The sequence below is a fragment of the Polypterus senegalus genome, chromosome 1 (genome assembly GCF_016835505.1).
Source record: "Polypterus senegalus isolate Bchr_013 chromosome 1, ASM1683550v1, whole genome shotgun sequence".
Lineage (NCBI taxonomy): Eukaryota > Metazoa > Chordata > Cladistia > Polypteriformes > Polypteridae > Polypterus > Polypterus senegalus.
In genome coordinates this window covers 178,703,611-178,730,698 of record NC_053154.1, presented here as the reverse complement: position 1 = coordinate 178,730,698, position 27,088 = coordinate 178,703,611, and the positions used below count along the sequence as shown (strand labels likewise).

At 36.0% G+C, this 27,088-nt stretch overlaps 1 protein-coding gene across 3 annotated transcripts in view; it reads left to right on the top strand.

The window, feature by feature from the left end:
* Positions 1-27,088, top strand: part of tspan4a (tetraspanin 4a) — a 429,441-nt gene that overhangs the window by 278,665 nt on the left and 123,688 nt on the right. The window contains exon 1 of one of the 3 annotated variants that reach the window (XM_039763739.1): positions 26,621-26,639. The exons of the other annotated variants lie outside the window; for them this stretch is intronic. The gene's annotated coding sequence lies outside the window, so the exon portion shown is untranslated. Of the gene's footprint in view, positions 1-26,620; positions 26,640-27,088 lie in introns of those variants that run through there. 3 annotated transcript variants of the gene reach the window in all.

The window sequence follows — 27,088 nt, the reverse complement described above, 5'->3', positions numbered from 1 at the left end:
AGACTTGCTGCCAATGCTATGAATCTGATTTTTTTAAAAAGTATTAAAAGATTTTTATTAAGATTTATAAACAGTCTTTTAATATTAAATGTGATGTTATTGTGCAGTTAGATGGATCATGGGTTATTCTCTATTGACTGAGGTGCTGAGGTCTGTGTTGTATTATTTATTTATGTACTTCGCTGTCACATGTAAAGAGGAAACTGGAGAGGGTTGAGATAAATTCTCTTATAGAGCGAAGAAGACTATGTGTAACTTGGCAGTTTTAATTCAATTCTTTCTGTAAAGGTCCCATTTAAGGTCTTAATGTTATGCAAATGTTCAACTGTTTTTTCAATCTTCATAATTCTAAAACAGCATTAAGAATTATAAAAATGCAGGGAGGATGTTACCGCCAGATGAAACAGTCCCAAAGCTCCTTCTTGAAAAATGTTTTATTCTGCATACTTTATACATCACAACACCTTCTTCTGATTTTATGCATTATGTGATCTGGGATAGAGACACATTTTCTTTTACCTAATGAATGCAAAGATTTCAAAAGATAATATGACTAATATTTTAGTTGTGTTGCTCACTCTTCTAGTAAACATTCAAAATTTCTCTGTGGACAGCAAAACTGAATCTCAACTAAGACGCATGTATTAACTACCCATGACTCTGGAGGCTGACTTTGCCTAGCAGTATGCAAATTATGAAAAATAGGTTGCAGCAAGGTTCCTGTTGAGGGCACTCATTTTATTCAATTTTGGTACGCTTCCCGGTTCAGTTGCAGGTTTCACAATTGTCAAAACCATCTGAATTTATAGGTTAAATAGGTTCCCAAAGCTTAAAAACAAGAAATATGGATTTTTTCATTACTATGTACTATATTTTAAAGTGTTTATTATTGTATTCCACACTGTGTAGCACATGAACACACACACACAAAGTACTAGAAAAATGTATCTGTAACACGAGATCATTTATAAAAACTGATTTAGAATTAAAAAGAATTGTAAAATGTACAGTTGTACTTTCCAATGCACAGACAGTTGCAACCACCCACTCCGCCACATTCAATTGAATTTCACTGGACCCTTTTTTATTTGACAACAAAATACTTAATGTGAGATTTCAAGAGTACAAAAGTGCATAGAGAAACACTCCCTGATGAATGTGAATGACTAGTAAATGATTGTTAGGGTAGTATTCAGAAATATTCATCAAAGAATGCTGCCTGTATTATAATTTACACAATACAATAATGTAACATGAAGACAGAAGTTTTATATTAAGTAATTTTACACAGATTTAGGGGATCTAACATGAAAACCTCTCTCCAGTGGTTTATCCCATTCAAAACAAATCCTTCATGATATCTACTAACCTTTGGTTGATGAGGTCTGGATATGAGATGGCGGTTGTCAAGTGTCTCCAGTCCAAAATAAGGAGATGAAAATGATATCAATTGTAACATAAGTGGAATATAAAAACACTTTTTTGTAACCAAGTTCATGTTTCATATTTTTTAGCACTCATCTACCTGTACGTTAATGGGAGGTTTTCTTTTTCATTACTGCATAATGAGATAAATTATTATATAATGCAAGTATCCCAGTGTATTTTGACAAATTTAAACGAAAGGAAATAATTTTAAACAGTATTCTGTCATGGATATTTCTGGCTGTCTCTCATAGAACATGTAGAAGTCATGGCCCACTGGGAGAAGACATAGAGCAGACTCAGGATGTGCATCAGGGAGTGTGTACCTTTCAGCTGACCAGGCAGTGCTTTTGAGTTCCCCACAGTGCCTAGATACTGTTGCTAGGGATAGGATGACCTGCTCTATCCTGCACTGCATGTTGCCACTGTAACCCTAAAGATGAAGGAGGATAAAGTAAAGTATTCTATGTTTTCTTTGTTTTGACGGGATGTCTGATTTTAGTATTACACTTAGAAATTGTAGCTATCTTACCTAGTACCTGAACAATCACATGAACAATAATTATAAAACTGCAACAATGCTTTGTTCAAAATATATGGCTTTATGCATAACAGTGGTTATTTCAAACAGCTCGGCTCAGCAAATCTCTTTTTTTTTTGTCCACATCTGAAGTTGCTGTTGACATTTAAAGTGAATAACATTGCGAGGATGCCCTTTTCCTTATTCACCTATCCATACTTGGTAGTATTCACTTAGAGTAATATTTCTGAAAAACACCAAGATGATGGTTTATTCCAGTCAAGGTCTAAAGGGGCTTTGCTTGGCAAGTTGTTGAGGGGCAAAGTAGTTTGTGTCTAACTTGTGCATCACAAGAGAAGGCAGCTTGGTCTGGCTTAGTCTTGATTAATGGTTTCTTTGTCTAAGAAAAACCACCATGGAAGTCACAACACAGGTTTCATTCAGGATATCTGTAGTACACACTTCATTCTTCTTCTTCTTTTGGCTGCTCCCGTTAGGAGCTGCCACTGCGAATCATCTTTTAATTATCTTAAAATTAGGAGTTAAGCACATATGGAGCAAGAAGGTAGCTTTAATTAATTAATTTCCAATTTCCAGAACAACAGGTCACAGTATATCATGGCCCTTGAACTTTTTGTTTCAGCAATGTTAGGCAACGTTTGATTTTGGCAGTGTTAGCAATGTTGATTTTAGTAGCACACTTAGACTTTTAAATTCTTTCAGCATTCATTTTCTGAAAAATGAAGGATCTGCAATTTGAGCGATGTGTACATCATATCTTAGTACCTCTTTCATGCTCGCGCTCTCTCTCTCTGCTATTTCAACCAATATGGCGTGGCGTGCACTACATTTTGGAGGTTTATGGAGCAGAATATTTTTGGCCAGATGCCCTTCCTGATGCCCACCACCTTTAGTTGATTTTTGCCAGATGCAAGGAGGATTGTGACCTTATTCTAACTCCAAATCTTATGGGTAACCTACTGTATCTCAGGCTACAGAGTACATCCATATTTGAGCTGATCGCTACTTCGCTCAGCTTTAGAGATGCACTAAAGTCTTTCTCTGAGGTCTAAAGCTCCAGTGGTTGCTCACAGACCAAGTGAACATAGCATCTTAGAAGTCAGAAAAGGTGAGCAGCACTTTCATAGAAACTTCTTCTCACCTAGGCCTAGTACAGGTTATACTTGTGTGATTGAACATTGTAGTAATTACGTGTTTCATATCATATAATTTTTCATATACTGTATAGCTTTGTGTTTATTGAAATAAATGTTCCCAAATCACATACATATTTGGGGATAAGCTATTAGTGGTCAAAGTCAAGAGAAATTCCAGAAAGGGAAAGTAATTGGATGTACAGTTTCATCTTAAACATGTGAACTCTGTTTGTCTGCTGGGTTATACAGTATATCCTGCTCTTTAGGACACAAAATGGTCAAATGGCTTGACACAAGTATACCCTGGGAGATGATGCCTGAGCTGGAATTTGAATTAGCAGTGTCTTCTTTTCGGCCAGTTCTTTAAGTTTTTGGGCCCCTTCGTTTCTTCTCTCTAATAAGGGAGACACAGTGGCTGAACTTTAATGAGAGATGAAACCCTTTTTAAATACATTTGATGAAAGAGTATAAAACAATTCAGCACAACAAGTCACACCATGTAGGTGATTGTTTTGCTGTCATTCATTAAAATGAAAAACACACAGTGCCTTTTTTTAATTTCATTTACTATCATTCAGAATATTTTTTCTTCTCAAAAATAACAATGGGTTTTAAATATGGCAGCAAAGTACCGTGTTTCCCCAAAAATAATACAGGGTCTTATATTAATTTTTGCTCCGAAAGATGCACTAGGGCTTATTTTCAGGGGATATCTTATATTTATTCATGTACAACAATATTCAGTTATCCAAATAGTCATGTCATCTTCTTCTGGAATATCGTCATAACTCTCCACATTCAAACCCTGAATTTCAGCTTGAATTTCTTGCTACTCCAGCCGCTTTTAAGATCCTCCAGGATTGGTGTGCGTGCTTCGATGTTTGATTAATGGTTCGATGTGGTGAAGGAAAATGCCAACATACAAATGCATTCATGGTGCTTTGATATTCAAGTGTCGCATATTCCCCAAAGTAATGACACAATATATTTTAAAAGTCTCACATATCATCTTCTGTACCTTTTTTTTTTTTTTTTTGCACCTTTACATTACCATCAGAATGTACAGTGGCGTATTTGAGACACAGAGAAAAAAAAAATAAGGACATAATGAAAATGTCTGTTTTGTGATTAAAATGGAAATTTCAGCTTTAAACTTGAAATGTCCTCTTTAACCTCGTAGTTTACTTTAGCATTAAAGTAGGCTGTTGTAAACGTCATCTTGAAACCGACCCAGTTGTTAAATCGCTATGCGCTTCTGGGGCTTCCTCCTGAACTGACAGCAGCGGCAAGCAGCATCGCCGCACAGAACACATTAAATTTATAATATTCCAGCTCTCTGCACATTTAGCATTCTTAGATTTATACTTGATATCACTTACATGATGAATTACATTAAAAATATGTATGTTACATTTTACAGATAAATCGTTAACTTTGTTTAAATAATGAATGCTACTAATAGTTACACATATGGGGTGGCACGGTGGCAGAGCAGTAGTGCTGCTGTCTCGCAGGAAGTCATGTCCCTTGTGATCCCTGCCTGGAGTTTGCATAGTTTTCCTGGAGGGTTCCCACAGTGCGCTCAGTTTTCCATCCAAAGACATGAAGGCTTAGGGATTTGGTGAAGCTACAATGACACCAGTGTATGTGCGTGCTTGTGTTCACCTTGCAATGAGCTAATGCCCCATCCAGAGATTTTATTTCTGTCTTGTGCCAATGCTGCTGGAAATGGAGCATCTCCGAATTGATGGATGTAATCATTAAACATCCTTTTCAGAGATACTGTTTTGGGCACATGCATCACATCGCGTGAAGTATAAACCTGGTCTTAGGCGCCTTACTTTTCAGCTGACGATCTTGAATAGGGCTTTTTTTTGGGGGTAGGGCTTATATTACAGAGCAGCCTGTAAATCATGCTAAGGCTTGTTTTCAGAGTAGATCTTCTTTTCGGCGAAACACGGTATGAATGTTTTCTCCTGTTCTGACTGCTGATGAAGTACAGAAAGCTTAACTCTTTTCAGTTCAATATTAACCTGAAGGCCTTTTGGAATTGTATTACCTGGTAATTGATTGAGCATCATATTGTAACTTATATTAAAGTGATTTTTGTATTGTATAAAATAAAATGAATGTAGTTAATGAAGGAGGCTTTCTGAATATGTACTAATAAGTTGACCACCTGCTGTGTTTAATAAATTATAATGACCCTAGCCCTTCCTAAGAGAAGCAATATAGAAAATGGTGACAAATGACACATTTGATGAAAATATTTGAAAAACAATTGAAAGACAGAGTGAGGGGAGTAACCTTCCTTGAGCCTAACAAACTTTTTGTCATATTCACCTATGTAAAAGTCAGACCATTTACTTTCAAGTATAATATTTTGTTATCATCATAGCATTTGTGTAGGTTAATCCATTTCTTCATTCTGTGCCTAATTCCATCCTGCATATTGCAGAAATCAGGTTCTAGCTGTTGCTAGTGTGCTTCTCTTACCTTTCCATTGTATTGATCTTCCACTCAACAAAAATGCTGCTAATACAAGCATATTCTTCATCAAAGACCTTCTGTTATATTTGTCAAGGATGACAAAGGGTAAGACTGACCTCACAAAAGACATATGCATATTAGTTTGGTGCTTTTTTATATTTTGTTACTGGTAATCCAAATTTTGCTTTTATTGATGCTTTGAGACACTGTAATGTACTGTAAACAGAACTGTTAAAATAAATTGAATTGAATTACTGCCCAGAACATCTGTCAGTCTGCAGCAGACTGTCCTCTCCATGAGGAATTCATCTTTACACAAGACTTGCAGCATAGTGCAGGCATAATGCAAATTCCATAATTACTTTTCATTGAACAGTAAAAACAAAACAGCCTTCTAGTAAGAGTCATATGTGGCACAATTAATAAAATATAACTCTGCTAATTAAAAAAAAAAAAAATCTTGCTAATGGCATGATCTTACAAATACGTTTACAGTTCTTAGAAAAAGAACAAAAAAAAGCATCAGTAATTTATTATAAAAACAATACATGCGATGAATTTATAAAGCGCACAATAAAAATTGTATTTTTATATTTTTAACTTTGCAAAGCCTTTGCTTGAAAGCAAAAACGTTGTAGGCGTCTTTAAAAAGGATACCACTAAGCCTGAGAAAGTGTATGAACTTTATTGGTAATACCATACATGTCATTACATAAGAAGGCCCACAGAATGAAAATCAGTAGTACCAATGTATGCTTAATTTTATTAATTCTGATGCTAAGATTGTGTTGCATATTTACAATTGGAAGGTATGCTGCTAACTGTAAATATTGTTAAATTTCTAATTGATTAGTTAATCTTTTAATCTAAAACACTAGGGAGAGAGAATGAAAAAGACCTGGTGATACAAATGTGCTCCCAGATTATTGCAGAAGAGATTAGAAGAGGAAAAAAAAGTTATCTTTGACTTTTACCCTACCACATTCCAAGCTTCATAGGCTCATGAGCAATGTCAAGGGCACTATAGATTATTGTCTTCCTTTAATTATCCTTTTTCAAGTAATACAGGATGTAGCACGTTGATCTATGAGTACTCTTAACAACATAACCTTGACTCAGAGAACTCTTATACTTGTTTTGCTCAGATTGAAGAATTCTACTGTGTCTGGTGTATTAGAGTAAAAAGAGATGTGTTACATAATGTATGTTATTAAAAATCAATAAATGAATTCACAACTCAGATATTTTTCAATGTATTTGCGGTTCTTTATCAATGCTGTCAAATTATAATAATGGTTAATCACATTTAATGACTGTACACATCCTAGCCATTTTAGTGTGTTTTAAACTACCTACATTCTAAAATGTTTATATATTTATGTATATATATATAAATGTCTGGGAAAATTAACACTCTTGTTAATTTTTGGGATTAATGTGTCTTGTTTAACATGTTAAAAAATTCTGCTTCATCCAGGGCCAGCCATGAGGAAAATGGCTCAGGCAGTGCTTTGGTCAGGGTGGGGTGTTTTCATGTAATTTTCTTTTTTTTAAACATTATGAAACAATAATACAAAAAAGTTAAGTGTGTATGTAAAGAATTACATACTCATCCAGTACTGTATTCATATAATACCTTACAAATTTTATGAGTTCATAATGCTATGTCACATGTCAATATGTAGCACTGGTGTTCATTTTCTTGATTTATACATACTGGCATAGGTGCAGGGGAGAGTGTGGAAAGGGGATGGGGAGTGGGGGTTTTATGGCAGTCCTGTTTCAATGCTAGAGAGAATTTACGATGGTAAATGTTTCTGTAAGAAGATTGAATCAACGGTCATATTACACGAGTGCTAAATAAGTTATCTTTGAGTGGCAATGAAACCAAAGTAAGTCTCTAGTACAGGCATCCCTAAGTTAATGACCCAGACCAAGTGACAACACTATCTGGACCGTGACACATTTTTCATAAATTAATGAGAAAGACCGGTAACATGCATGCAGCAATTTATTGCATGTCTGTTCATGTCACTCAACCGAGAATGAATAAGTGCTATTGTTGCAGTGCATGGGTTAAACATGTGGCTGCCACAGAAGGAAATAACAGAAATGAAAGAGTGAGAGGGAGCATGGTCTGTTCCCAAAAAAGGAAAGTAGACACAGAAAACTGAACTTTCAAAGATGAATGGACGAACCAATATATGTTAATTCTTCCTTCGGGTAGAATAAAACTGGTTTGTCTTATGTTTCCGAAACTGTAACTTTAGTGAAAAGTAGCAATGTGAAGCACCACTGTGAGAGAAAGCACAGATCATTTGCTAAACATATCCACAGAAGTCCGGAGTGAGGAAGTGTAAAATAATCAAACCAAAACCCACTATAACAGATCCACCAGAGTCCTCTTGCATTCATTTACAGCCCAGCAGTGTGCAAATGAATGCTCATTAAGTGTAGCTTGGGTTTTGGGGAAACATAAAAAAACATTTTCTGATGGGATTGTTGTAAAGGAGTGTACTTTTTAGTTTTATTTAGAAGACTGTGATTTCTTTTACTTAAAATGTGAATGTGATAAACCTACTTTTATTTTTGGTTATTTGCTTTATATATTATGTTAAAGATAGTTATTTATATTCCATACAAATACAAGGCCAATTAAATTCAAAGGATCCACATGTTTAAAGTACTTATTGAAAATTGAAAATAAATAATATTGAAATGCTGTGGTAATTACACTTTGTGTTTTTTTGTTTTTTCTTTTTATAGACATTCCAAAGACTACGTATATAGTGATCTGAATCACTTCACAAATGTAAGGTTCAGACCTTTGATAGTAGAAAATGTTGTTGGTCAGACCTCTTTAAATTTTATTTCAATACCTTTGCTCAAGTATCTCTGTATTTAACTTTCTGGTCTACCAGGTAACTTACTGTGTTGACTGTCCTAATATAATGATAAAATTCTACCAAACAGAAGTGTAATGTTTATCCTTATCCTATCTCTGTTAACTTGTGCAAAGAATCCAACATAACCATCTATGTAATGCACAGTGTCAGTTTTTAAGTGAGATAGAAGCCACAAAGAGCTTGTTTAGCGTGCCAGGAACAAAGATGTAAGTAGAGCAGTGTTTTCCAACCTTTTTTCTGTGGAGGCACACTCTTTGTAACCCAAACAATCCCAATGTACACAACAATTCTACCAACCAAAAAAGCATTAAATACTTAAATTAAAGACTCACATTATCCTGATCATCTGGACAGAGAGGTAAACTGAAAGCCTTCCTGAACAGATGAGTTTTAACTTGTTTTTTTTAAGGAATGAATTGAGTCAGCTGATCTATTTAATGTAGAGAGGTCATTCCAAAGTTTGGGTGCTATATAGCTGAAGGCCCTGTCACCCACAGAGTTCAGGTTAGTAGGGGGAATAACAAGATTGAAAGAATCAGAGGACCTTAGCGGGCGAACAAGTCATGGAGGGAAGGTCACTGATATAGTCTGGGCAAGGCCTTTTTAAAGCTTTGTAGGTTAATAATAGAATTTTATATTCAATTCTGTAAGACACAGGGAGCCAGTGAAGACGAAGCAGGATAGGTGTTATGTGCTCACTGTTCCTGGATTGTGTAAGGACTCTTGGAGCAGAGTTTTGAATCAAGATTAGAAGGGACGCCTTACAGTAGGGAGTTACAATAATCGATGCGGGATGTGATAAAAGCACAGACATGTTTCCAGGCATTAGAAAATGAGAGAATTAGCAAACACTGTATATATTACAGAGGTGAAATTAAGAAACGTTCTTACTTTGGTTTATGTGGGCAGAATAAGAAAGGAATGAATCAAAGATGACACCTTGCATTAGTGGAAGGTCTGATCATTGTCAAGAGGGACTGAAAAGGAGCTTATTTACTTATGTTGCACTTTAGTGCCAATTTGCAGAAGTTCTGTTTTGTTGCAGTTTAATTTTAAACAGTGCCGCTTCATCCAGGTTTTAATTTCACTGAGTCAAGTTGTGAGCGGAGAAAGCACTGAAGTATGAGGATCATCTGCATAAAAATGATAACCCAGTACAAAGCTACGAATAACATGGCCAAGGGGAAGCATATAAATACAGAAAAGCAGAGGGCTGAGGACAGAACCCTGAGGAACTCCTTGTGTGACTGGCACTGAGCTGGATCTGCTGTTGCCAAGACTAACAGACTCTTGCCTACCAGTCAGAAAAGATTTAAACCACTAGAGGGAAGTGCCAGAGATACCAAGAATGTTCCCCATTCTGGACAGTAGAATGTCGTGTCGGACAGTGTCAAATGCTGCACTGATGGCTAACAGAATTAATATGTTGGTTTGTCCATAGTCTGCTGCCATAAGCAAATTATTAGTTACACGAAGTAGAGCAGTTTCACAGCTGTCCTGTGCCCTGAAACCAAACTCAAAGGGTTCCATCAGTTTATTAGAGGTGAAGTAATTGGTGAGTTCAAGAACCTTTGACAGAAACATTAATTGATAAATAGGCAGAAAACTGATAAGACTGTCATCATCAAGACCAGACTTTTTAATATTGGGGTTACTAAAGTGATTTTAAAAGTGGCACAAAGCCAGTGTCAAGAATATATTTATTATTGTTGTAATAGAAGGAAATATGTCATGAAGGCAAGATTTAAGAAGTGTGGGGGTGATGGTGTACAGTACACAAGTAATCAGCATCATCTTACAAAGCAGATCATTAACAAATGCAAATATGACTGGTGTAAATTTAGAAAAGGAGCTGGATGGGGTGGGAAGACAAGGAATGGTGTAAACAGATGATGGATTTATTTAATTGAATTATTTAGATCTTTCATTTTATTATGGAAAAAGTGAAGGAATTTTTCACAGACCTCCTCTGAGGAGGTAATTGGGCCAAATGCAGATTGAAGTAGTTTATTATCTACAGAGAACAAAATCCTTGGGTTATCATGGCAACTTTCTAATATGCTTCCATGATGCGTGCCCCTTGGCTTCAGTTAGTGCATCCCAGTAAGCCATCTGGTGATATACACAGCGAGTCCAGTCTTACGTGACATTCTCTCAACGTGTCGGCCAGTGTGCTTTCATATACCGTAATTCTGCATTTGTACCATGGTGATAAACGCTTGAAAGAAACCTCCTCATGTTGTAAAGGAGCTGTTTTAACTAGTGCTGAATGAAGGGCTGAGTTATAATAGTCAGTAAAACTATCTAGTGTTGATGGAATAAGGGCAGACAAAAATCAGAAATGGATCCAGCAAGGATAGAGGGACAGATATTTTCAAGTTTTCTGAAAGAAATTTGATGTTTTCAGGTAAGAGGAGGGAGAAGTAATGAGACAGTGGTCCGGACCCAGGGGCAATACACTGTTATTTCCACAAAGTGTAGTGGGGCCACATAGGAGGTTTTATGTGTGTGTACGTATGCCCTGTTGAGTGACTGTTAAATGTAAATAACACTGGTCCCGCTAATTCTTGTTTGTAAATCGGTGTCTGTGCCTTTAAACAGGTTTGTATTGATGTGGAGAGGCTTGTGGTATTTTTACTCTGTGGTTTGTATGCACTGTACCGATAAAACCGGAAGAAAAGGATGTGGATATTTTGGTCATACCCTTTTCCAATCAACTTCATCATCAACAGCTCCTGAACCTTTTATTGACTGGGCATTTGTAGCAGAGAAGGATGGTGCGTTGCCACTGAATTTAAGGACGGTGGTGGGTTTTTCTTCCTCCCAATCCAGTTCACCGATGCTCTTTGAGAAGAGGTGCTCCTCTGAACACTATTCTTCTGGAGTCTGGTGGTAGAACTATCCAAGTTCCAGGAAGCAGTTTATTAAAAGTGTGTGTTCAGCACATCTTTCCATCCTTTAACCATTGTTTATGTTTCCAGAACCATTTTCATCACCTACAGTAAAGAATTTTTCCTGGACTGTAAATATCATCATTTGGGGGTTTGTTTCTGGTATTTGTTTAGCACTTTGTCATTGTTTTGTTTTACCATGTTTGTAAGTAGTTAGTCTAGTAAATGAGGAATATTTATATTTTTGTGTGTTTAATCTATGTGGGCATGGTGTTAATATTTGGGTTGCGAGGTGGAAATACAATAGGACTTAGATGTTGGCCTGATTCTATCCGTGCCTCATTTTAAAAGCATAGCGGCTTCTTTGCTACATAAATCTTGTAAGTTGTGGGGTGCACTACAATAGCACCAAGTGAAAAACCACTTGTGTAGAGTATGATTATCAAGTTGTTGACGGTGGTGAATAATTGAGGATAGTATTTATGGAATTTTAACACAGGTTTTGTTTGATGTTTGCCGATTTAAAAGATGCTTATTATTTCAATTAAATCAGTCTTCAGCAGTGCATTCAAAATTAACAGTTATTTTGATCGTTTAATTTTTAATTTGATGCTTCTGTGTTTTACATACTATACCAATTTGTTAATTGATACATTGGCCTTGTTTTCTTATCTTATTTTTAACTGCCTTTTAGGAAGGCATTCAAATTGAGGTTGCACTTCTTCAAGTAGTATTTTGTTAAAAGTTTAGTTTTAAGGTCATTGTTTAAGTAAAACCACAACTTTTTTTAATTCCTTTGTGTTGATTCTGTTCAGTGTGTATTTACTTCATGATTTACGTATTCATTTAATCAATCAATTACATGCACTTATGTGATTAATTTTTGAATCAATTCCAAACCTTAAAAAAAAAAAATTATACACACACACACATATATACATATATATATATATATTGTCAGGGATGCCAGGGGCCATGACCCGGCCGGGACATCATGAGGGACTGGGTGTGGGTCTGTGCCCACCCTGGATCACGTGGGGGTTGCCTTCCGGGTTGCTCTGGAGGCCACGGGTACAGGGCATGGAAGCTCCACCCTGTAGGGGCCCGTGGCCACCACCAGGAGGCGCCCCAAAGACTTTGGACGTTACCCGGAGAGCTGCCGGGAGGACAGCCGGCACTTCCGCCACGCTGGGGCGTGGCCAAGGGAGGAATGCCAGGAACACCTGGTGCTCATCCGGGAACCATATAAAAGGGGCCGTCTCCATTCATTCGAGGCTAGGGTCGGGTGGAAGGAGGACGAGGCAAGAGTGGAGAGTGGAGGCGGCCCGAAGAAAGGCATTTGTGGCCAGGACTGTGTTGGGGTTTGTGCACTATTTTGGACTGTGTCTTAGTGACATTAACTTTGTAAATACTTGTAAATAAACGTGTTTGTGGGTGACAAAGGAAATTGTTTGGAAATGGTTGAGCGTGAAAATCCCAGTAACTGATCAGATTGTGAAATACTCAGACTGGCCCGTCTGGTACCAACAACCATGCCATTGTCAAAATTGCTTAAATCACCTTTCTTTCCCATTCTGACATTCAGTTTGGAGTTCAGGAGATTGTCTTGACCAGGACCACACCCCTTAATGCATTGAAGCAACTGCCATGTGATTGGTTGATTAGATAATTGCATTCATGAGAAATTGAACAGGTGTTCCAAATAATCCTTTAGGTGAGTGTATGTGTGTGTGTATATATATATATATATATATATATATAGAGTGACAGTAGAAGGCGCTGTTGCTCCTCAAACCACACAGAAAAAATGTCCAGACACTAAGTAAAAAAGCATTAGAAATATTTTAATTTCTTTTCTTTTTAATAAAGTGCCCCAAAGCACCTCCACCACCATGAACAATACACAAATCAATAACATAATAAATCCTCCTCTCCACCCAGCAGCTCCATCACACTTCCTCCCAACTCCGGCTCAGCTTGCTGGGTTTCCCACAATCCTTTATAGTCCTTGACCCGGAAGTGCTTATGTCCTTCAGTCCATGTGATTCACTAGCACTTCCGGGTCGGTTGAAGACTTATATTTTTCTTCAGCCCGGAAGTACTTCAGTTCTTTCGTCCCCGTGACTTGGGAGTACTTTCGGGCTATAGGGAAAATAGAAATCCCGGTGTCTCCCTGCTGAATCCTCCAGTGGCACCCACGGCACCCAGCAGGACTGTGAAGTCACACTCCATCTCCCATGATGCCCTGCGGGAATCTGGGGCACCTCCATGCTGCAGGGAGGACTCCATCTAGCAGCCTGGATGTATTGACCGGGAGAAGCTGCTGGCCATCTCTCACAATATATATATATATATATATCTTTGATTGGATGGAACACTGATGTTTTTTAAGCCCTGCTAGACATCATTCGTCTTGAACATAAAATCTCTACTGAACCCGGTGTTAAGAAGCAGATGTGCCCGTTTCATATCCCGGAGTCAGACATTTAAAATAATTTAGCAATAAGTAGTTAGGTTTTCATAAGTGGTTTCATAAGCCACAGATATCCTTCCTTATATCTCAGTTATAGCTCTTCCAGTTACGCTATTTTAACATCATGTTGAGTATAATGAGAGTGAGTTAGAATTATAATCATATTAAACAAATGGTGAGAGAGTGATCAATTGTGCCATCCTTCTCTCTCTCTCTCTCTATATATATATATATATATATATATATATATATATATATATATATATGTATATATATATATATATATATATATATATATATATATATATACACTGTATATACCCTGTATATACAGTATCTTTCTACACCTACTTATACAGGTTCACATTGAGGAGAACAATGTTACAATTATCTTTTTAAATAAAGATTGCGTAATCTTCTACCCAAGGAGCAGGCCCTGAAAGCATACTGTATGTTAGATAGCATAGTGACTCACTGTGTGACTTTAATATAGTATTTTTTGTTGAAAATCAGATAATTGAAGACTAACATTCATACAGGTAGTGAACGCATTTTTAAACAGGGGAAACTAACAATAGATGTTTCATATTAGCTGCATTTTATTTACAGACTATTAATATGATGTTAATGATTTAATTAATACATACAGTCATGGCCGAAATTATTGGCACCCCTGGAATTTTCCCAGAAAATACACTATTACAGAAAATTGTTGCAATTACAAACGCTTTGGTATACAGTACACATGTTTACAGTATTTCCTTTATGTGCATTGGAACAACACAAAAAACAGAGAAAAAAAAGCTAAATCTGACATCATTTCACACAAAACTCAAAAACCGGGCTGGACAAAATTATTGGCACCCTCAACTTAATATTTGGTTGCACGCCCTTTGGAAAAAATAACTGAAATCAAGCGCTTCCTATAACCATCAACAAGCTTGTTACACCTCTCAGCTGGAATTTCTAACCGCTCTTCTTTTGCAAACTGCTCAAGGTCTCTCAGATTTGAAGGGTGCCTTCTCCCAACAGCAATTTTGAGATCTCTCCATAAGTGTTCAATTGGATTTTGATACAGACTCATTGCTGGCGCTTTGTCTTCAACCATTTCTGGGTGCTTTTAGAGGTTCCTGCTGGAACACCCATGACCTCTGACGCAGCCCCAGCTTTCTGACACTGGGCCCTACATTTCGCCCCAATATCTTTTGGTAGTCTTCAAATTTCATGATGCCTTGCACACAGTCAAGGCATCCAGTGCCAGAGGCAGCAAAACATTCCCAAAACATCTTAGAACCTCCACCATGTTTGACTGTATGTACTGTGCTCTTTTCTTTGTAGGCCTCATTCCGTTTTCTGTAAACAGTAGAATGATGAGCTTTACCAAAAAGCTCTACCTTGGTCTCATCTGTCCAAAAGACGTTCGCCCAGAAGGATTTTGGCTTCCTCAAGTACATTTTGGCAAACTCCAGTCTGGCTTTTTTATGTTTCTGTGTCAGCAGTGGGGACATCCTGGCTCTCCTGCCATAGCGTTTCATTTCGTTCAGATGTCGACGGATAGTTCAAGCTGACATTATTGCACCCTGAGTCTGCAGAACAGCTTGAATATGTTTTGAAGTTGATTGGGGCTGTTTATCCACCATTCGGACTATCCTTCGTTGCAGTCTTTCATCAATTTTTCTCTTTCGTCCACGCCCAGGGAGATAAGCTACAGTGCCATGTGTTGTGAACTTCTTGATTATGTTGCGTACAGTGGACAAAGGAACATGAAGGTCTCTGGAGATGGACTTGTAGCCTTGAGATTGTTGATATTTTTCCACAATTTTTGTTCTCAAGTCTTCAGACAATTCTCTGCTTCTTTCTGTTCTCCATGCTTAGTGTGGCACACTCAGGCACACAACAGAAAGGTTGAGTCAACTTTTCTCCATTTTAACTGGCTTCAGGTGTGATTGCTATATTGCCAGCACTTGTTTCTTGCCACAGGTGAGTTCAAACGAGCATCATATGCTTGAAATAAAACGATTTACCCACAATTTTGAAAAGGAGGCAATAATTTTGTCCGGCCCATTTTTGGAGGGTTGTGTGAAATGATGTCAGATTTGGCTTTTTTTCTCTGTTTTTTGTGTTGTTCCAATGCACATAAAGGAAATAAACATGTGTCTACCAAAACATTTGTAATTGCAACATTTTTCTGGGAGAAATGGTGCATTTTCTGGGAAAATTCCAGGGGTGCCGATAATTTTGGCCATGACTGTAGCAGGTAAAAGGTACATTTAAATAGCCATAAACCCTTCGCTGACTCATCATTTAGAAAATCATGAATTTCTTGTCGGCCCAGTGGTCCACATGGGTATGTTTTAATGGTTTTTTGAAGACTTGCAGCACTTTCTGAAATTGATCTTTAAATGATATCCACAGGGTGATTTCCACCATATAAGTAAAAGGAAACGAAAAAAACACAGATTCTTTTGCTAAATACATATACAAGTACAGTGTGAACTAAAGGTCCCAGGATACTGTTTTACATTTCCCTATGGAGATATACAAAATAGACATCCTCTACTACTAGAGTTGAACATTTTAACTTTTAAGTTTACATTTGAATATCTGTATGTGGTATGCATCTAGTACTTATTTAAAATCTCTTTAAAAAGAAGAAGAAGAAGAAATGTGTAGGTAGCCATTCTAAATTCCTTCACTGTAGTGAGAATGAAAGAAACACTACAGAGTTTGGGGAGAGGGGGGATGAGAAAAGTTGCTTGCTCTATAAAACCTCAGATTGTGATGACTTGGGTGCTACAGCAATACATACTAGACATACAGTATATATAGCATTAGGAGGTCACTGTAGCACTGCAATGCATGGAGATTTTTTTTCCCCCGTCCCCTTTGTTTGGTTTGTGTAAACTGGCAAACCAACATGACTGCATACAAGTTGAAATCTATTATTTTTGTCAGCAGAGCTCTCACACATTAAGTATTTATCAGACTCAATTACCACTGAATTGCAACAATGACTGATTTTCCTTTGTGTTCACACAATTTTTGTGAATATGTACAAAGTTTGAATGACAAATACAAAACAGTGTTTACATAAAAGTGCAAACATCAGAGCAGAATTAATCTGATGAGACCCAGTGTATTGTGTGATTGAAAACATGATGTTTTGTTCAGTTGTTTTGATGTGAAATACTTGTTTGTTCAGTACTATTTTGACTTTGTTTCTACCAAATTGTTAACTTTCTAGATAAACCTCGAGTCTCTTCATGAAAATCAGTTATGTTCACTCCCCATTAAAGTAAAGGGATACCCTGTATATGATATTTCATCCCCTTTGTCCTTAACCTTTTGTTGCTTATTTACAAATACAATTTACATGTGATGAAACGTGGACTTATTTAACACAAATATCTTGAATCCCAAATATCCCAATATATTGACTCTTTGGTTACTATAATTTTCTGTCTCTTCTATCTGCTAAAACATTCTTCTTCTGCTTGTAACTGTAGATCGAGCTACCTGTTATGTAATGCTCCTTCAGATATGATTTTTTAAATGCTTGTTAAATTATTGTTCTCCTCATTATAAATCTAATTGTGTTGTTAATGTAGTTATACATCTTATTTTATTACCTATGTAATTATCTTCTCTCTTTTATAAATGCAGGTACCTTTATAATCCATAAAACAGAGCACTTTTTCCAAACAGTATATTACTGTATCATCAGCTCCTTAATACTCTCATAAACCAAATTTTCCTATTTCCAAAAAGATATTTGGTTTAATATACTTTCCCAGTAGATAGATATGCATATGTGATTTTGTTATTATCATACTTGCACCTCTTCTTATCCTCACACACTGATGATAACTGTTTTCCATCTTTTATTCCTGTTTGGTGAGCCTATTACCAGCTCCTTATCACCCCACAGAAACTAACAAGCCCAAAGGTTTGGTTTTATTTCATTGTGAAATCTGGCTGCCATATTAAAATAATAAATCTAAGAGGTGAAATTCCTTGGAAATTCCACCCAGAACTGCAGAGAATGTGTTTTTAAAGGTCAGGTTATTTTAGAGATTGATGTAAGACTAAATGAGTTTCAACGAAAGTCAGAGCAATGGCGTGCTGGAGCAATTTTCATCTCTAATTAAGCTGTTTGCAAATCGCAGACACCCTTAGTTAACATCACAGAACATAGGTTTATATGAGGTTTTTTTTTAATGCATCTGTTATAATAAACCTTATTATAGTATTGCTGTAGTAGTTCAATTTATTCTTATTAAGCACACTTCCACTTAAGACCCCAGTGCTCCATACACTGTAAACAAAATATGAAAAAATTAAATGTGACAAACTTTGAGGGGATGTTCAGGAAAAAAAAGATTTGTTTATAAATTGGTGTGTGTATGTATGTCTAAGTGTATAAATTGGTTTGAATACATCTATTCAGTTATATACATTGATTGATATGTATATTGGTTTACATATACAGGTAAAATTCCGTTACAACGAACTCCCAGGGGCCTAAAAAATATTTCATTGTAACGAAAATTTTGTTGCAATGAGATTCTGTATTTGTTACTATAGTGCTTTCTTTAACTTGCGCCCTGACGTTTGCAATCATTTCAATTGCTTCTTTCGCATTCATTTTAATCTCCTCCTGCCTACAAGTTATGCTGACGAGAATTTTTCTCAGCATTTCCTTGCAATGATACACTTTCAGGGTGCGAATGATGCCCAAATCCAATGGCTGAAGCACTGCTGTACAGTTGGGTGAGAGAAATTCAACGCGAACATTATCTAAATGTGGAAGCATGTTGTGGGCAGCACAGTTATCAATCAGGAGCCGAATAATCCTTTACTTCTCCATATTATGAGGTTTCTGAACTCTTTTGAGAGAACTAACTGCTCTGTGGATGAGTCAATCAGGCATTTCAAAGTGTTTTGTGGTACCTTTTTGCAATGAAAGTATCTGTTGAATGTACTTTGTAGTAATGAGATTTCTATAGACTCTTGTCTTATGGGGAAACTGTCGGGACCATAAAAATACTTTCTTGTAATGAAAATTTCGTTGTAAAGATATTCGTTGTAATGGAATTTTACCTGTATATATTGGCTTAAAATAGATCAGTTTAGATATATGCAATCGTTCAGATATATCCATTCAGATGTATACATAGGTTGTAATACATCAATTTGGGTATAAAGGTTGGTTCAGAAATGCATCAATTTGTATTAAACGTCGTGGATTTATAGGCAAGTACAGCATGGACACCCTAAGTTTAACGTCTCAGTTTTGCTTCTTCATTGCTTTAACATTGTTGTCATTATTGTAGATATTTTATACAAGAAGCATATACCTGCCATTCGCATTTTATTTCACAAACCATTTTAGATGGGGGTCTGTGATTCCAAAGGCTCTTTTCTTTCATTATTCAAAAAAAAAACTCTCCCCCAGATCCTTCACTCTCTCTGTTCCTTTCATGTCAGATCCTTCTCAAAAGCCAACTTATTAGAACACATTGATCGCAGCTGTGGTACATCATTTTGTTCACCCCATGAAACTTTAGTTTATCGTTAACCAAAAGCCACACGGTGATTTCTGGTATTCCTTTTTGTCACTGTTTCATTGAGGGGCAATCTACGTCAGGAAGGATTAGAGTCCTGTTTGCTGAATGGAAGATCATTTTTATTGAGGAAACGATGAAGTTGTGTAGTTTCTTCTAAATGCTGATCATGGATACAGAATGATAAAAAAATTTCTGCTTCACAAATAATTTATGTTTTGTTCTGCCTTGTTTATAGTTAAACTGCCAAATTCTAACAGTCTTAATTCTAACTGACGTATTTCTTCATAATCATGAAAATGATTCCATAAGCAAACAATGGCAGTTTGAAAAGAAGATATTTGAAAATTAGCCCATTTTATGTGAAGACACATTTATTCCAAGGTAGGTGAGGTACTACAGTTGGCACTGAGAAAAGAAACAAACAGAAAAGATGGAATAAAATCAAAAGAAAAAGTCTAATGTGGACTGATACTACCTTGTAATACTGAAAATCACATAAAATGGATAACCATTGCCATTTAAGATTAAAAATTATGGATATACAAGATTTTGCCAATTTATATGGTACATTTTAAGCAGATTTTCATACCTTAGTGATTTTAAAATATTTGGCTTAGCATCAATACCTTGGCATGTATAGTGTCTTACTGCTGTTAAATATACAAATGTGCAGTTTTGTGGTATATAGATAGTCTGTATGAGAAATCTTATGTGGATTTATAGTGCAGACTTCATTGTCATATAAATACAAAAATCCTAAGGGAACACAAAGATAGTGCATGTATGCACAGTCAATGCTGGTGACACACTGACAATAACCAATGGTTTCTATTTTGGCAGGGGTAAGTGAGTCATGCTCACATTCCCACATTCACCGGCACCTTGACCACTCGCTCATTACAATGAAGATTACATGCTGAGGCCACAGAATGGGGATTGTCTAGTATTTGTAGTCAAGTTTAAGAATTTAGATGACTTTTTCAAAGTCAGATTGTCCAATTAACTGTTGTATTGATTAAAACGCGAGATATATTTTATTGTGCAGGTTCCAAGAACTATATTTAAACAAACTTTACAAATTACTAATTACTTAATGCAAAAATATAAAGATATACATTAATTTAAAGGTCAAGTTTGAGGTGTTTTTTAATTTCAATGAATGTTTAAAATAAAACTGGTTGTACTGGTACTGAGTTGATCATTTATTTACAAGGGAAAAAGCAAATTACGGTAATTAAATACAGTAATACTAGTGATTAAGTCTTAGAAAAATGGAAAATTTAATTTATAGATAACCCCCTACAGTGGTGAGAAGCCCTGGGCCAAAAATAAATTTTACATGGTCCTAATAATTCAGTTATGTGAATGTACCACAGTATGAATAGGTTTATTTTTTGAAAAAGTCACCTTATGTATCCTACTAAAAACTAGAACACCCATTTTTACACAGGCTCACTCTAAAATCTATTCCTGGCCCTGGATCTCACCCTGTCTCAAATAACAACCCCAGCAACCCTGTGCAGGAACTCATTTTGGCTTCTTCTACTTATTATCTCATACTTCTGGTCTTTATCCAGAGCTCATGATCTTAGATGAAGATGGTAATGTAAACTGGCAATGTACATCAAAGGGTTTGTCTAAGGATCTTACTCGTGCACCAATTAATTGATCAGTCTTTAGACCACCTCATCCCACATTTGTGAAAAAGACACAGAGCTCCTCACCTTGCCACACTCTAAGGAACAAGACCATAAATTCAGATTTCAATTTGCTTTTTCTCATTACAGACACATCTTTTTTTTTAAATCTGGACTTTTTCTTCCTGAGGTTTTGGCAATTTCATTTTTGGTGGCAAATGGTGACACCATTTGTTGTGATGTGAGATTTTACATATAACTTGATAAATATTTTGTACGTCTTTATTTGTAATTTAGGCAAAGCAATGTCATTTAGTGTTTAGCCCCATCCCCCACCCTTTTACAACTGAGTCTCTTTGCATTTTACGACAGAGTTAGGAGAGAATGTGTCTTAAACCAGTTTGGCAAGTATTTCTCTGCTAAAGTCTTTCAACCCCCCGAAGGAAGCTAGGATGTTTAACATATGGTTTGGGGGCAGGTGTTAAGATGTTCTATTTCCCCATTGGTCTGAGGTATGGCTGTTTGTCTCAGAAGCCTTTAAGCACCATGATGTCCTATTGGCTATAGGGGTTGGACAGAAAACCCATAAATTTGCTTGCTTTATCTCACTCTCACTCTCTCTCTGTTACTAACCCAACATGTTCTGAAAGAAGCATCTCTCTTACTAACATCTGAAAGAAGCATCTCTTGCTAACCTGTGATGATAAAGACAACACAATGAAGAACACAGCTCAGCAGCCATATTGACAGGCTTAAGGCCTGTTCTGAAGAAAGCTGAGCACCAATGATGCCTTAACTAGAGACATTTTAAGTAACTACAAGTCTGTGTGCCACCTGAGCTACACATCACCATTTAATCAGGTTGTATGGTTGCCAATAATCAAATGTACTTTGCATTTTATTATTATTTATGAATATTATCAGTAATACATTATTGTATGTGTAACTTAACTCATGCTTGTCTGTTTACTACATCTAATTGCATGAGGTTATAGATAAAGAAGGGAAGGTGGGGATAAGTTATATAGAATAATACCTTATTAACAGTGGTCTGTGAGATTAGGCATTCTAAGGCTACATATAAATAATACCATAGGGGAAAGTAGAGCAATATATATTACTCTACAAAGATAAAACACAATTTTTGTGTTTTTTTTGGCTTCCTTTTACTTTGTGATTAGACTATCTTTAAATGTCCATAGTAATGCTATACTAGTCCTGGTTAGGTTACATAAAGGTCATCATCTTCTGCCTGTATAAGATGGCATTGCAGTATACTAAGAATTTAAGGTTTTTTCTTCTCTTGCCTAACTTTTTTCTTTAGTATAGTGGAAACTAAAATGCACTTCTGAGAACATTTTATTGTGAGGATATTTGTTCTATCTAGTATTCAGACTTACATTTTTGATTTTGTATTTCTTTCTGGCTTTGACATCAGTATTCTGACTTCCCCCTTTTAAATGACTTTGACTCTCCCATAGTTTAATTTTGTCAATTTCCTGGTTATTCATTTTCTCTCTTTCCTTTTCCTCTGGGTACTTTTTTCTCAAGGTGTCTGTAATGCCATAGCACATTGATTGTTGTTTACTCAACACCAGTTATGTAAGCAAATATAAGAACCACAGAATATCATAATCTCAAAAGTATTTCCCACAAGATACTACATGTTACTTCCAGTGTTCAAAATATTTTTTTCAAATTCAAAAAAATAGAAAAGCAAACATGTTGATAGGATTTGTTAATTTGGGTTTTTAAGTTTGCTCTAGTAGAGATATGACCTTGGTGTGGTGTTGGGGTTTGTGTGCCTACTTAGAAATATGTTGTCCTGTGATACATGCCTTCTGATAGGGTTGCCTATGGCAAATTAATTTAAACAGAAGTACCAGACCTCTTCTGTGATTATGGTGACCTTCCCACTTAAATTTAGTAAAATGTGACTAAAAGAGGTTATTCTCATGCTCCTGCATTCCCAAAATTGGAGGGAAACCACCCAGACTTGGAGAACCCAGAAAATGATTGTTAAATGTGATAAGTTACAGATCTGAAAAACATGAGCTCAGGATGGCAAGTAAGTGTGATCAATGGCAATGATTTTGCAATGAACTGATATCTTGCTATCTCTGGTACATTTTGTATTAGATAACACAAAGTACAGACGGGAAGGAGGAAAAAGCTGTCAACTATTGACAAAAGCATGCATCAGATTTCCTAACTTTAACAAAAGGCAGATGAAACCTATACCAAATGAGGGAAACAAAGGTGCATGAGGGTAGTTTCTTATGGAGAACAGTAAGATTTAGTTTGAGGGTTAGTAAAAATATTATTTTTTTCTGGAACTGTTTTAAAGGGTGCATGAATACCAAGGCACTGCCATACATTGTTCATAGCCTTTATATTTCAAACCACTGATAACTGCAGTTATTAAAAAGTTAAAAATAAAAACAGATTTGTTAGGGGATTAAAGTGGAGATCCTGTCAAGGTCACAGCATTATGCTTAATAGTAAGAAAAGCTGCATCCGTTTTCTGTCAAACATCATGGGGCAACCAGGCCTTTAGCTTGATTAATTAGACATTCAAGCATCTGAAATATTAATCGAATCCTCCAAAAGCCCCGCAGGCCCCCACCTGCACTACATTAACTACATAGCTGCAGACATATTTTATAAGGGGTTCAATATGAAATGATTTGGCGATACCTCTCTCTTCACCAAGAGATGGTCCTGTCTTAAGCATAGTGCTTTTAGTATGGTTTTAAATTTATGTTAGACTCAATAGAAGGAATAGCCAGCCAGGAGCTGCTAGTTTGAGTGATGGATTGCTATTGGATGCAAGTCATATGGAAGGTCTGTAATTTGTCCAGTGCAAGCCTTTCTTTTCACCTTTCAGCTTAATGCTAGGAGCCTTACAGAAAGGCTATCCTGCAGGCAGTTATAAATTATGTTGACAGTTTTCTGTGTTTCCTCCTTTTATATATTCTGCATTTCTTGTAAAGATAACATCTTGTTAAACAGTCATCAGCAGTAACTTAGAAATAGTAGAATGCCAAAATAAAATTTGACATTAAATTCAACTCACATTTATTAAAATTAATCACATTAGAAATTCATATTTCTGCTGTTCTCCATGCTTTCTTTTATATCCTTTCAGTTAAAAGTAGTCCTAAATCAAAGCTCTTGCCTTGCAAATTTTCATTTTCAAATGTAGTCCGTCCTCATGAAAAACAGCAAAGGTCATTCTCTCTTTTTTAAAAAAAGTGTCTGCTCCCTTTATAGTTGTAGATTGTGAATAAAATAGGACAATTTTATTTTTGTAGCAATAAAAGTTGTTTAATATGCTCTGTTAATATAAAATAAATCCAGTTGCAATTTAAACTTATTGTAATTTTCTTAAACTGACCTTCAAATGTTATTGCCAATGTCTGTAATGCAAAGAGAATATGCTGATGTATTTATTTTTATTTTAATATTATTGACTCATCAGTTATCTAATCATGCAGCTCTTTTATGAACTCACATAATTTAGTTTTTAGAACCTGGAGATGAAGCCTGTCCCAGTAGCATTAGACATAACAGTAAAATTGAATAATATACATTAATTGAAAGATGAATTAAGAAAATCAGTGGCTTTAAATTGTAAGTAGTGGCAGTTTTATGAAGTCACTTAGGATATTGGGACAATGTGTGTGACCGGAGCAGGTCATGGAATACAATCTGCTGGTATCCTCAGTTCTCAGAGTAGAGGTGAGAGACAGGACAAGTAAGTCAATCAATGCAAATTTTAGTGTTGGAACTTGAAAAAAAAGAAATGTTGTTTTAGGTGTTGATCCTGTATTTCTTGAGTGTTTTAGGGTGGACTAAAAGGGTGTTTGTTGTTTGCTGCAGATATTCATGACATAATTAAATCATTGTAAAATATGCAGGCCTAACAAACAGATAATAAATTTTATACTGTGTTGCATATTATATTCCATCAGGGGAACTCTGGGTATTTTCCTAGGTTGTGGGGTTATCCTCGGTGTAGTAGGGTACCATGTTGGGTAGTGTGTTGCTGTACTGTTCATCTTGCTAAGAAATACAGTTATTGCTTCCACACCTGATTCATAGTCATTACTTGGAATTAACTGGAGATATAACATACTGTAATTAAAATATTGTCATGTATTTGCCTCTGCAGATTATGAGGTTTTTTCTCTCTCAATATGCATTGAATGTGATTCACATTGAACTCACTGTTAAAACCTGTTAAATATTTAGTACTTTCTTATAACTATCTTAAGAAGTAGAAGCATATTATAGATTCAAATTGAAATGTTTAACTGCTCTTAGGACCAGGGAGTATCCACATATTATTAAGCTATTTACATTAACATACAAGAATACACTACAAAGATTTATTTGTACTGTAAAAAGTTTTTTTTTAATTAACTGTAGGATATTTAGTGACTACTTTCAAGATTTTTTTATTCCAATTTCACTGTTCTTTAGTTGGAGAGAAGATGATCGCATACTGTATTTACAGACATCCTGGTTGTGGCAAGACCTCCATGTTCTATGTACTAATTAACCTGGTATGAATAAATTTAACCTGACCAAAAATTGTGTGTTGAGATTCAAAGTCTCCATGTTGCAGCATATTTAAAAATAGATGCTTTCATCTATTAATGCTTTACTCACACCCTTTTTCTTCAGCTCTGCCCAGGTCCATTCAGAGGCCATGCCAGTTTCTCTTTTTTTCACTTTCCCACTTCGCTGGTTGTATCAGAGAGGCAGTTCCTACTTCTGACTACCAGAGTTTAAGCACAAGCAGTGAAGGTGTGTTGATCTGGCCTAAATATGAGAAAATATGAGTAAACTTTCAGTTTTATCAGTTCGGATTGTTGGTCATTTCTGAATTCTATCTGATAAGTAAACTGAACTAAAACACTGTAATTTGTACATCAGATTCAACCAAAATTCTGAGACAAGACTCAAAATAACAGTGTTTTAAAGGACTCTGAGGTAAAACTGTTGAAAAGTTTACCCATTAGTGCATTTTATTTTTTATGTTTATTTTGTACACATTCATTTTAAAAAGTTTTTGACATAAGGAGACTGGACAGCACAAACAATAGCCATCATCTCTTGTGACATTCTTGTTTGATAACTACAGTAAAAATACAAACAGTGTTTCTTCAGACATTTTAGTGTATAATGCCAATCAGGTAGCAAATAAATCATTGTGTGCTGGTGTATATAATAAATAAAAATATAAGAAATTCTACATAAGATGTGCCCTACTGCAGTCTTTCAGCCCACAATAAAGCCAAGGCTTCACAAATAGAACAGAAAAAGGATACTTTTATTGGGAGTAGCTACTAACAAAATAAAAGCTGAATAATTAAATAGAACTATGCCGCATACAGTATTTAATTAACTATTTATTTAGATACCGTAAATAGAAACTACTGCAGTACAGTACAAAAATGTCTGAAGGCAACAGTGGTTCCTGTTTCAACATTGAGCATACAGAATCTGCTTCAGTTTGTTTGCATCCTTTGTAGATGGCTCATCATGGATACATTTCAGATCTCCAGGTAATTTGCCTTTGGCATCACATTTTTCAAATTCTGCTTTTCAACCTTCTCTGTGTTTTCATCACCAATGTTATTTAATACTATCCAAAACATGTACTGTGTAGGGTTCATTTGGTAATTCATTGAGGATGCGTTTTGTGCAATTCTACTTCATCACATTTTCAATATGCTTTTAAGATTATGGTGAGTTGATTGCAGTACAACTCGTCTTCTCCTTCTGGACAATTATCAGGATCTCGTAGTGCTATTGAGAAGTAAAATCCCTTCAGTGTGCTCTGGGTCTGTTCCTTGGTTTATTGCACATAGGCTGTGGCAACAGTAACATCTTCAGCAGAAGCACTCAGAATGCACACTCTAAACAAGTTTTGTGCATTGCAATTCATAATGCAAAAAAATAAAAATACACTTCTATGGGGGAAAATGGCTTATTGTTTACATTTCTTGTAGGA